General features: G+C 36.8%; 1 protein-coding gene across 8 annotated transcripts in view; it reads right to left on the bottom strand.

Moving 5' to 3' along the window:
- GPR19 (G protein-coupled receptor 19) overlaps positions 1 to 1,501 on the bottom strand; it is a 23,328-nt gene extending 21,827 nt beyond the window's left edge. For 2 of the 8 annotated variants that reach the window (XM_011376012.2, XM_011376015.2), the window contains exons 1-3: positions 1,256 to 1,488; positions 522 to 574; positions 177 to 234 (exon numbers count right to left, since the gene is read on the bottom strand). The gene's annotated coding sequence lies outside the window, so the exon portion shown is untranslated. The other 6 variants (XM_011376017.2, XM_011376016.2, XM_011376018.2 and 3 more) reach the window with 5 other exon arrangements.
- Positions 1,502 to 10,181: the final 8,680 nt, after the last annotated feature.

Here is a 10,181-nt window from a genome sequence, read left to right as displayed (position 1 = left end):
CTACTAGGCTATACTTTAGGCTGCCAAAATGAAGTGAAGAACTTCAGGAAGAACTTTTTGATATGGGACTACCATATCTGGCTCTTTATTGAAGTGCTTCCATTCTGTACCTGCTAGCTTAAATCCTGTGGCTTTCTATATTTAGTTTTTCTTACAGATGAAGCTATATTGCTTACCTGCAAGCCATTCTTTTGCTGGTCTAGTAAAATTGTGTGCTCCATCAGCATCCTCTGCCTTGAACTCCTGTCAGTAGAAAAAGGATCAAAATATACTGGCTAAACTGCATAAGACTGCTGACAATATTGAGATGGATTCTAATACCTAGTGAACTGGGAGGCTAAAGGCTGGAAGTATGTACTTTTCTAATGTGCCAGTGGCACATCTAAGTAACTTGGTAGCTAAATTCCACCATTTCATTCCACGAAATCTACATTTCATTCTGGCTGAGGTATGGGGTTGGTGGGAGGTGGTAGGGACTAGGGGTTTCATTGGGAGAGAACACTTCAGGCGTTGGGTGGTACCTTTAAGATGTTGCAGGACAAAATCCAATGCTCATGCAGGTGTCCCATGTATCCTGAGAGAGAAAGAGGTCAGATTAGTCACTCTCAAGACAGTTCCCAAATTCTTGGCTCCTGTTACCTTAACTGTTTTTCCTGATCCCAATTTAGCCCTTACTCAGGACTATGGCTTCTAGAATCTTCCTTGTTCCACTCACTTAGGGACGTCCCAATTTTCACCTTACACATCAAGGACTAAATGTGTGGCATTTCTGCTTTTGTTTACAAACATGCATAGGTTCACACTGTTTTAGGGAAACTTCCTCTACTGCCAACAAACAGTTCTTCCTAGTCTCACCTCGCGGGTGTGCTGTGTAGTAACCGCCTTAATTTACCTCTCAAATTTTCCCATCTCCTTCCCACCGCATTCTTAGTTCACACTCACATCATGTCCTGGTCTCCATTAAAAATATATATATTTTTTAAAATATTGATCCCTCAGATTTATTCCTTTGTCGCTTCCAGTTATCTTTCCAAATACATAAAACTCATCATCCTTATTTTCAAACCTTGATCGGCTCTGCCACGCCCACTCCTTCACTACCAGCTTCGCTGTAACTTTCTCCTCTCATAGAGTTCGCAGCCAATATATAATAACGGAGAGAAGGGACGACCATACAGGCATGTGGAGTTGTGACTGCAAAATCTCGAAGAATGTACTATTTTGTGCTTGAATCTGTCAGATCATCGTGACCCACCTTTCTCGAGGACCAAATTTCGTTGGCTATAACCAGGCAGAAAGTTTTGAAATTTTTTCGCGCTAAAACGATTCGTTCGACGCAGGCGCAAACGTAGATTTGGGGGATCCACTTTTCGCGCAGGCAGATCTCGCGTTGTTTTGGGAAGCCGGAGAGTGAAAATGGATTTGTGTGTGTGGCGTTGTGAGGCTTTTTTTTTTTTTTTTTTTTTAAGTGGAGCGCAGATGCACTAGTGCTGCAGTCGAGTAAAAAATCAAGAGTCGGCAGCGAGAATAAATGAGGCTAGTATAACTAGCCGACACACTAACGGCAGCTCTCTGGGCCCAAGGAATTCTATGGAGGATTTCCCTGCAAGGCCCTGAAGGCCGCACAGGTTCTTCGGAGACAAAATCCAGATATATGTTAAAATAGGTAAAGCTAACCAGTTTATCACCTTTGGACGCAGCGTTTTGTTTTGGCACGTCTCACCTATACGAAAAATCCCATTGGCTACCGACCAGTTTAACCTCCAGCTGCCGTTGCGCCTGCGCAGAAGTTTGTTTACTAACTCGGGCGACTCTCCTGTTTTCAGATCGCCGGCGTTTACTGTCTTGATGTGTAATTTGTAATGAAAATCATACTCAGTTTGGGGGGTAAGAACAGGACAGTTTCAGTGTAAGTCTGAAGCCAGTGAAAATAGGAAACGGTAATGAATTCTAAACACTCGGAAAGCGTTGCGTTTCGAGGAATATCTATCTTGATAATGAACTTAACAAAGATGATAGCACTTTAACTAAAACTAAGGAGTGATTGATTAGCAGCGACCGTAAACCCAAAAGCATAGGTAGTATTTAGGTACCTATTTAAAATATGGACTCTGTTATAGTAAAGATACAAATATGCTTAAACCTGAGGCCAACCTCGAGCAATACTTGCATGACTAAGACTGAGTCAAAAAGGCAACCATGCAAATTTTGAAACTAAAAAGAGAAATGACTCTAGAAGCAATAGCCAGAAAAAGCACAAACCAACAAGCATATTTTTAAAAAATGGTTTTAAGTTCCCTTCAAAGACAGTTTCAGCTGGCTTAGAAGGCTATTTACTTACAAGATGAGAAGATAAGGTGAAACTTCATGTCATGGATATGACAATTTTATTTTGAAAATAAAAAAGGCAAACTGGCTTTAAAAAAGTGTGGAAGAATTTTTAATGACGCAATTTTTAATTTTAATGAAGAATTTTTCATTTTTAATGGTGCTCAGAAAACCTTAAATAATTGGTGGATTCAGCCAAACCTGGATCTTAGATAAAAGCGTGGAAATTAACAATTTGGCAATTTTATTGGATTCTATTTGTCATGTTTTAAATGAAAAATTCGAAGACTTTATAAAAGTGAGATGTTTAGGTAGCATGACATGAAAAGTAAAGAAAATGTATAGACGTGTGAGTTGGGGCCAAATTTTGAAGGCTGTGGGTACTTCTCGCATCATTCATAGATGCTTCATCTAAAAAAATTAGCCTTTGGATTTTTCTTACACACAATATGATATGACAGTAAAATTAAATCTAGCAATTTGGATATTTACCTTTTAAGGCAAATTTGTACCAAAGTCAGAAGTGACTTTGCTTGCTTCATTTTCTAGAGGTACATGCATTTGGTTGCGGTAAGGCTACTGTAACCAGTTTTTCTAAGCCAGGGTTGAATTGACATTTGCTTCATGACTGGTCTTAGGGTTTATACAGATTAGGTACATTTAAGGTGAGTTGATTCCTTATTCACCTTAATGATTAAGACCAACATAAAAATGGCTTACTTTGTCAAGACAACAACTGTAAAACAAGCTTGAGTACTTTTGTTGCACATGAAGAGATGAGTCTAATGAAAATTAAATATAGGAATTGGATGAAGAGTTCATAACTGAATCCTTAGAGAAGATTGTGATAAATGTGATGAAAATGATAGTGTAAGACTAGTAATGGTCAAATAAAACTTCATCTGTTTACTGAAAAAAAAATCCTTTGATAAGTAAAATAAACTCTCTAATGTATTGGTTTCCCATTCAGTCGGTCATATGACTTGGGAAATAATCTTACCAAAATTTCCACAATCAGCTGAAAAAGTTATCCTAGCCATTTATGTAGCAGCATTTTGGGCACGTGCTCCCATAATTAATCTGACATTGTAAAGCAGTGAAAAAATGCTGTCATCCGTATGCACATATTTATATGAGCCTGGGTTCTTGAATTATTCTGACCCCGAGATAAGAGAAATTGCTGAACATAAATCTGATATGCGTTCCCAACTACCTAAAATTGGTTGAATCAACATAATCTTATTAAGTGAATGATAGTAACCTTTTTTCATGATAGATAACCTTTTAGACTAGATAATAGATAATTTTATTTTTAAAAAGAAACATGTATTAAGGCCTATTTGCAGTGTTTGTGCATGAATCCTTTAGTAATGAACAAGGGACTTCAAAGAAATTTTGCTGCTCCTTCTAGCTCTGCACTCTTGAGTGTTGGGAATAATTCCAGCACTCTTGTTATTCACACACATACACACAAAGAACGCTTCAATAGGTAGAAGGGAATCCTCAGGAAGGAAGCTGGAGAGGGGTGGAAATGAGAGAAAAAGGGGTGAACTTTGGTTGTAAACGTTAGGTAATGCCCATTGAGGAGGACATCTTCTTTGATGAAGCACTCTTCCTTGTGCTAAGGAACTTCATCCCCCCCACCTCCCTCCAATGCCCATATTCGTATGGGTGGTTTCTTCATTTCACTTATATCTCTGATCAGGAAAGATGCCTTTCTGTTCTGACATCCTCAACATATTAAAGAGTCTTCTGTCATAGTCACGAGAATGCTGCCATAGCTCCAAACATAATGTTCTCATATGAAATGTTCCAAACAAAAAGGAAGAGGTATAAGTGAATTAACAACAAAAAAGCCTTTCTCCTTGTGACCTCTCTCTCCTTATCAGGGCCTAAAATCATTCCCTTTTGACTTAACAGACTTCCCTTTACATCTCATCGATTAAAACTATATTATTTGACTACCCCAAGCTTCCAGGAAGGCTAGGAAAGTACGTACAGGGAAAACATGTATGTTCTTTAAAATGGTGCGCTGAGAATAACAGCACTTATGGGAAATAAAAGGTTAGGAGCAGATCGCTCAAAACCTATGCAGCTTTGTTACTTGAAAACTCTAAAAGCTACTGTGCTAATAAAAATAGTAACATAATTAAAACTCCACTGGCATTTCTACTCAACATCACAGTCATTCTTTAGAGCTACACTGTCCAATATGGTAAGCATTAGCCATGTGAGGCTATCGAACATTTAAATGTGCTAATACAAATTGAGATGTGCTGTAAGTGTAAAATATACACCAGATTTCAAAGACTTAGCCCGAGAAAAATATAAAGTATCTCATTAATAGTTTTTCTATTGATTACATGTTGAAATAGCATTTCACCTGTTTGTTTTTTAACTTTTACTTTTAAAAAATGTGGCTCCTAGAAAACTTTAAATTGGGTATTATATTATTATTATTTCTATTGGACAGCACTGCTTTAACCCTGTGTATGTGCTTCCTCCTTGGACATATAGATCCTTGAGGGTTCTAATTAAAAGCAATTTCATCGAAATTAAAAATCTGATCCAGGATTTAGCTTTCTTGGTTAATCAGCCCAACACACACACACACACACACACACACACACACACACACACACGAAGAAATGATTTCACACCTTCATTTACATTGCATCTTCACCATATAATATTGTGAAAAGCTTCAACAAGCCTCTATTTGCATTAAAGGAAGGCATTTCTGAAGAATTTTTTTTTTCCTTATGGTCTTTATATTGCTAAGGTTTTCTATTTAATAGTGGTTGCTTAAAATGTGTGTGCTGGGAAAAATAATGAACAAATATAATTTCTGAATTATGTTGATGTTATTTCCCCAATTGCATATGAGCTATTAATGCCTTTATCGGGCTTTTATTGTGGGAGATAGGACTGCCAGTATGCCAAAGAAAGAGAGAATTTTAACCCTATATTTTTAAAGCATTAGTATATGATTATGGGCCATCTCAGACAGTGTCAGTGAACAATAGCAGGAGAATAAGATGACTCGTCTAATCACTACATTAACATTTAGTAAATTGTTCCATTTGCTTAACTTACTAATTCCTTCTCGGCTAAAAATCTATTGAGTTCTTAAGACTCATTTCAAAAGCAACCTCTTTAGTCATGCTTTCTCTGATCTTTAGAACCTTCATAGAACTTTGCTTATACTATCTATTTATAGCACACATAGTTGACTTTGTACTAATATTATTGTCTCTTTGCTTAATTTTTATATATAGAATAAATCTCCCCCATTGAAGACAGTGATCGTATTTTATTCACTTTTCAAAATTCTGCGGATTACTGGTTTTATGGTTCATGCAGATTAGGCACACTTAAGTTTTTGTTGAATTTAATTGTGCTATATCTATCCTAAAATGATTTAAATAATAGAATATTTTTTAAATTTCAAGTATGAGTTGATATTTGACTCAAATCTCCAATGCTTAAAAAATGTACAAGGGAATGCTCTGTATAGAATAGTTTTAGAAAATCAGAGTAAACATGTTAGAGTATGTACTGATAGATTTTTTAAAAATTATTTTAAGTGAGTATGACTAAATTCACAGTAAATATAGACCTATAGTAAATTTTTTCAAAGACTAGTTTTCTGGCTCTCCCTCTAACCCCCCTTCCTCAGTGCTTTTTCCCTTTCCTCCTCTATTTTAAATTCCTTGTGTTTTCTATACTTCACTGTTTTGACAATTGCTGAAAGCAAGAGATCGGTAAGAGATGTCTAATTTTTAAGTCTAAAACATCATAACTGCACTTAAAATCCTGAGTAGTAAGCATTCTTGGTAAGTAACAGTTATGATGAGTTTAGTAATTATTAACCCTGTCCATCTAATTATATTATTCTTTGTCCCTGTAATCAGGACACTCAAGAACGATGATTTAATTCTGTTCTAGTCTTTTCACTTGGATATATAGTATACTGACACAAATCTCATCTTGACTGATGAACTGGACTTAGAAGAGCTCTTTTAGAATGACTTAGAAGCAAAAGAGAATCTACAATTTAGGCAATCAGTAACAGTTTCCCTAAGTTTTCTACTATTTATTTTCATTCTTGTATCATGTTCCTGCGCCTTTCCTACTGAGCTGGGGATCCCTCAAATACTTGTCTCTGTTGCTTATTTATCTCTATGACTCCAGCACTCACATAATGCCTGACACATCGTAGGTAATCAATAGATACATAATTGAGTGAGTGAAGTACAACTTTAACAGAACAATCACATGTTCTATGTGAGTTTGGTTAGGATTAAATATGTGCTTATTTTGGTTATGGAGAGTATCTGTTGCATAATTTGAACCAATCTCTGAATTGAGTGGTGGCTGAATAAGGCCTTTTGGCTGTAAGAAAGTCTCATTTCTTATCTCAAGTAAGATGTGAATATGTGTGTACATGTGTGTTCATACATGTGAAGGACTCTTAGCCATACTGCCACGTCCATAAAACATGGAAAGCCAAACTATGGAGCTTTGAGAGGGTCACATATTAATAGGAATAAAAAGTTCATTTGGCACGTTGTGAGTTTTAGACACCTTTGCCATGGAAGCCCATGGCCTATCATTCTAGCACATGGTGACTCTGCCGGTCTCTACATGTCTTTCCTCTGCATCTGTCTGTCTCTTTTCACTCTGACTCTCTGGTTCTTAACTGTACTTACAGTTCTAATTCTTGAGTGAGAATGCAAGATTGGATTAGCTAATAGCCATCTTCCTTCTTTTGGGCAGATCTGTCTGTTCCAGGCCCCTTCAAAAACCACATCTCTTGGTCAAGAGCCCATGCCATGCATTGTATGGGGGTGGGGCACTTTCTCTTGGAAGGAGCTGTAGACTTCATGGGTTGCACGACTACCATATCTAAGACCCCTAATAGGTTACAATGGGGGCTAGCTCTTTGATCTTCTCTGGAATGTGTGTATTTGCCAATATCTATTGGTTGCTACCTATTTTGCATTTATTTTGTTTAGAGGATCAAAATTGGCCTTATTGGAAGATGCAAAAAAGGTTAAAGATTAGATTTATATCTGAAGTCCAGATGAATATGTCATAGAGATGGTGTACGTGTTCGTGTGTGGGAGGGTATCTTTCTGAAAGGGCTAGGTTCGGTAGAAAAAGATCAGGTTTAGGTTTTTATCTTGACTTTGCCACTACTTAGAAGTAACTGTAGACAGTCACCTTTTATCTTTATTTCTACTTCCTCACTTGTTAAGGGTTATAATACTCTCCTTGACTGCACAGACAATTGTTAAAACACGCTGCTATGATAAAATAAATGTTAAATTCAGATTAGTATGTGAGTAATGTATGAAAATGATCTGAAAATGTTTAATAGGTAGAATCTATGCAAATTTAGAGTTCAGTTATATTTGGTGGGTATTAAAACTCTTGTATATGCATTTAGAAAAGTAGATTGTAAATATGGTTGTAGTTTGGAATATTTGCAGGGTTAGTTAGGACTGACAGTTCTGTCCTTGTGCTGCCCTCCTGTGCCTTTTTAACAGTGCAGCAGATCAATTACATTCCTATTTCATGAATGCTCTGTGGGGAATTCCATCTTCTTTTCTCATGTGGCCACAGAGGGCCTAACTACTTTGAATGTTTCTTTTTCTTTAGTGAAGGAAGAGAAGGAAAACAACTCTGGAACATTCTAGGTCAGATATCTAATCCTGAATTAAGGAAAAAGATGACAAATTACAAATTGCATGTGACACTGGAAATATAATTGGTCCACTGATATTGGAAGACCCTAAGCAGATTATTGAGGTTTAGAGAATACTGTTATGACAGCATCAGGAAAGACTTTTTGTCAAGAATAAATAGAAATGTAAATTATTGCCTTTTTAGTATGAGAAGGCTTTATCATAAAGTCTTGCACTGTTTATTTGGTAGATAAGACCATCTATTATGGTGGAAACAGAAGATGCTGTTCTACAATGATTTTCTAAGCAGAATATTAGCCAGTTGAAATATGAGACTGACAAGCAAAGCTAATTCTGTGCTAACTCTTAGCACATTCTCTGAAAGTGATTCTTTTCAAAGATATTTAAGGTTATTTGTTGACATGACAATTTTTAGGAATTTATTTTTTAAATAAATTATTTAAATTTATTATGTATTATGCAACTATTGCATAAATTTATGTTTAATAAGTTTAGGAATTAAATACATTGTTAAGAAAAGATATTGAAGGAAGCAGTGTGAAATCACACAATGAAACAAGTAGAGAAGATAGTCAATGCATGGCACCTTTTTAATGTGCTTACTGTCCCATCGGCCAATGCCCAGACCTCACCCCTGGCCTAGTTCTTGACAGGTTTCCTGATATTAGAACCTAGCTACTCTCTGCTTAGACTAGGTATATGTGTGCATATTTTATTTATGTGGGTAGACAGCATTCACATACATGACTTTTTCTCTTTAGTCCACCCCCGTCCAGCTTTCATGCCCTCCACTCTACCCAAATTACTCTTATCAAGACTACCAATGACTTCCATGGCCAAATCCAACGGCCACTTCTGAGTCTTCATCTTACTTGACCTATCAGCAGCATTTGAACCATTTGATCTCTCTTTCTTCCTTGAAACACTTGCTTTTACTTGGTCTCTGGGTCACCTCTCTCTTGGCTCTCCTACACTCCATTAGTGACTCCTTTCCAGTCTCCTTTTTCCTAGATAGTTCTCATTTTCTTGATTTCTACAAATTATAATACTCTAAGGCTTAGTCCTCAGGCCTCTTCTCTTCTCTGTCTAAATTCACGCCCTTGGTGATCTTATGGCTTCATGCTTTAATATCATCTAAATGCTGAAAATTTCCAAATTTGTATCTTCAACACAAACCTCTCTCCCCTGAATTCCAGACTTATAATTCTTTATTCAACATCTCCATTTGGATGTCCATGGATATCTCAAAGTTAACACATTCAAAGCAAAATTTGTTCATCTCTTACTCAACCCCATTTCAGTAAATAGCCATACCTTTCTTCAGTTGCTTAGGCCAAAAAGCTTTGGAGTCATTATATACTCCTCTCTCACACATATACTTCATTTCCAGTCCTTTAGCAAATCCTGTTGGCTGTATCTTTAAAAGCACATCTATCAACTCTACCATTCTTTCTACCTAAACTGCTACCACCCTGGTCTGAGTCAAAATGACCTCTTTTTGGATTATTTCAATGGTCTGCTAACTGGTCTCTCTACTTTTCTCCGGCCTCTTTGAAATACTTTCCAGTCAGCAGTCAAAGTGATCAAAGTTAGCCAGTCAGATAAAAACTCCGCTCAAAGATGGCTTACCTAGATCAGAATAAAATTCTAAGTCTTTACCATGGCGTATAATGTTTACATGATTTAGGCCCCTACTTCCTCTCTGATTTCATCTCCTACCTCTCAGTCTCTACTTACTCTATTTCTGGAACACAGAAAATTACGTGGTCCATGCCTTCATTCCATTCAGGTCTCTACTCAAATGTCCTTTATCAAAGAGTTTTTTCCCGTTAGTATAGCATCTGCCTTCATTACCTTCTGTACCCGTAACTAGTTTTTCTTTTTGGCACTTAAAACAACATGACATACTATGCTTATTTATTTGTGTATCGTGTGCCTTCCACACTTGAATGTAAGCTCTATTCCATGAAAACAGGGACTTTGGCTATCTTTGTTCTCTGTTGTGTCCCCAGAGAGTTTGGCATCTGGTAAGGGCTCATTAAAAATTTAATGAATGAAGGAATTAACAAATATTCATGTGAACAATTATTCAGAGAATGGTCAGGAGCAGAAAATGGGCAGTTTCCAGGTTTTTTTAGGGGT

This window comes from Pteropus vampyrus, unplaced genomic scaffold, assembly GCF_000151845.1.
Source record: "Pteropus vampyrus isolate Shadow unplaced genomic scaffold, Pvam_2.0 Scaffold283, whole genome shotgun sequence".
Lineage (NCBI taxonomy): Eukaryota > Metazoa > Chordata > Mammalia > Chiroptera > Pteropodidae > Pteropus > Pteropus vampyrus.
This window is presented reverse-complemented; position numbering and strand designations above follow the sequence as displayed.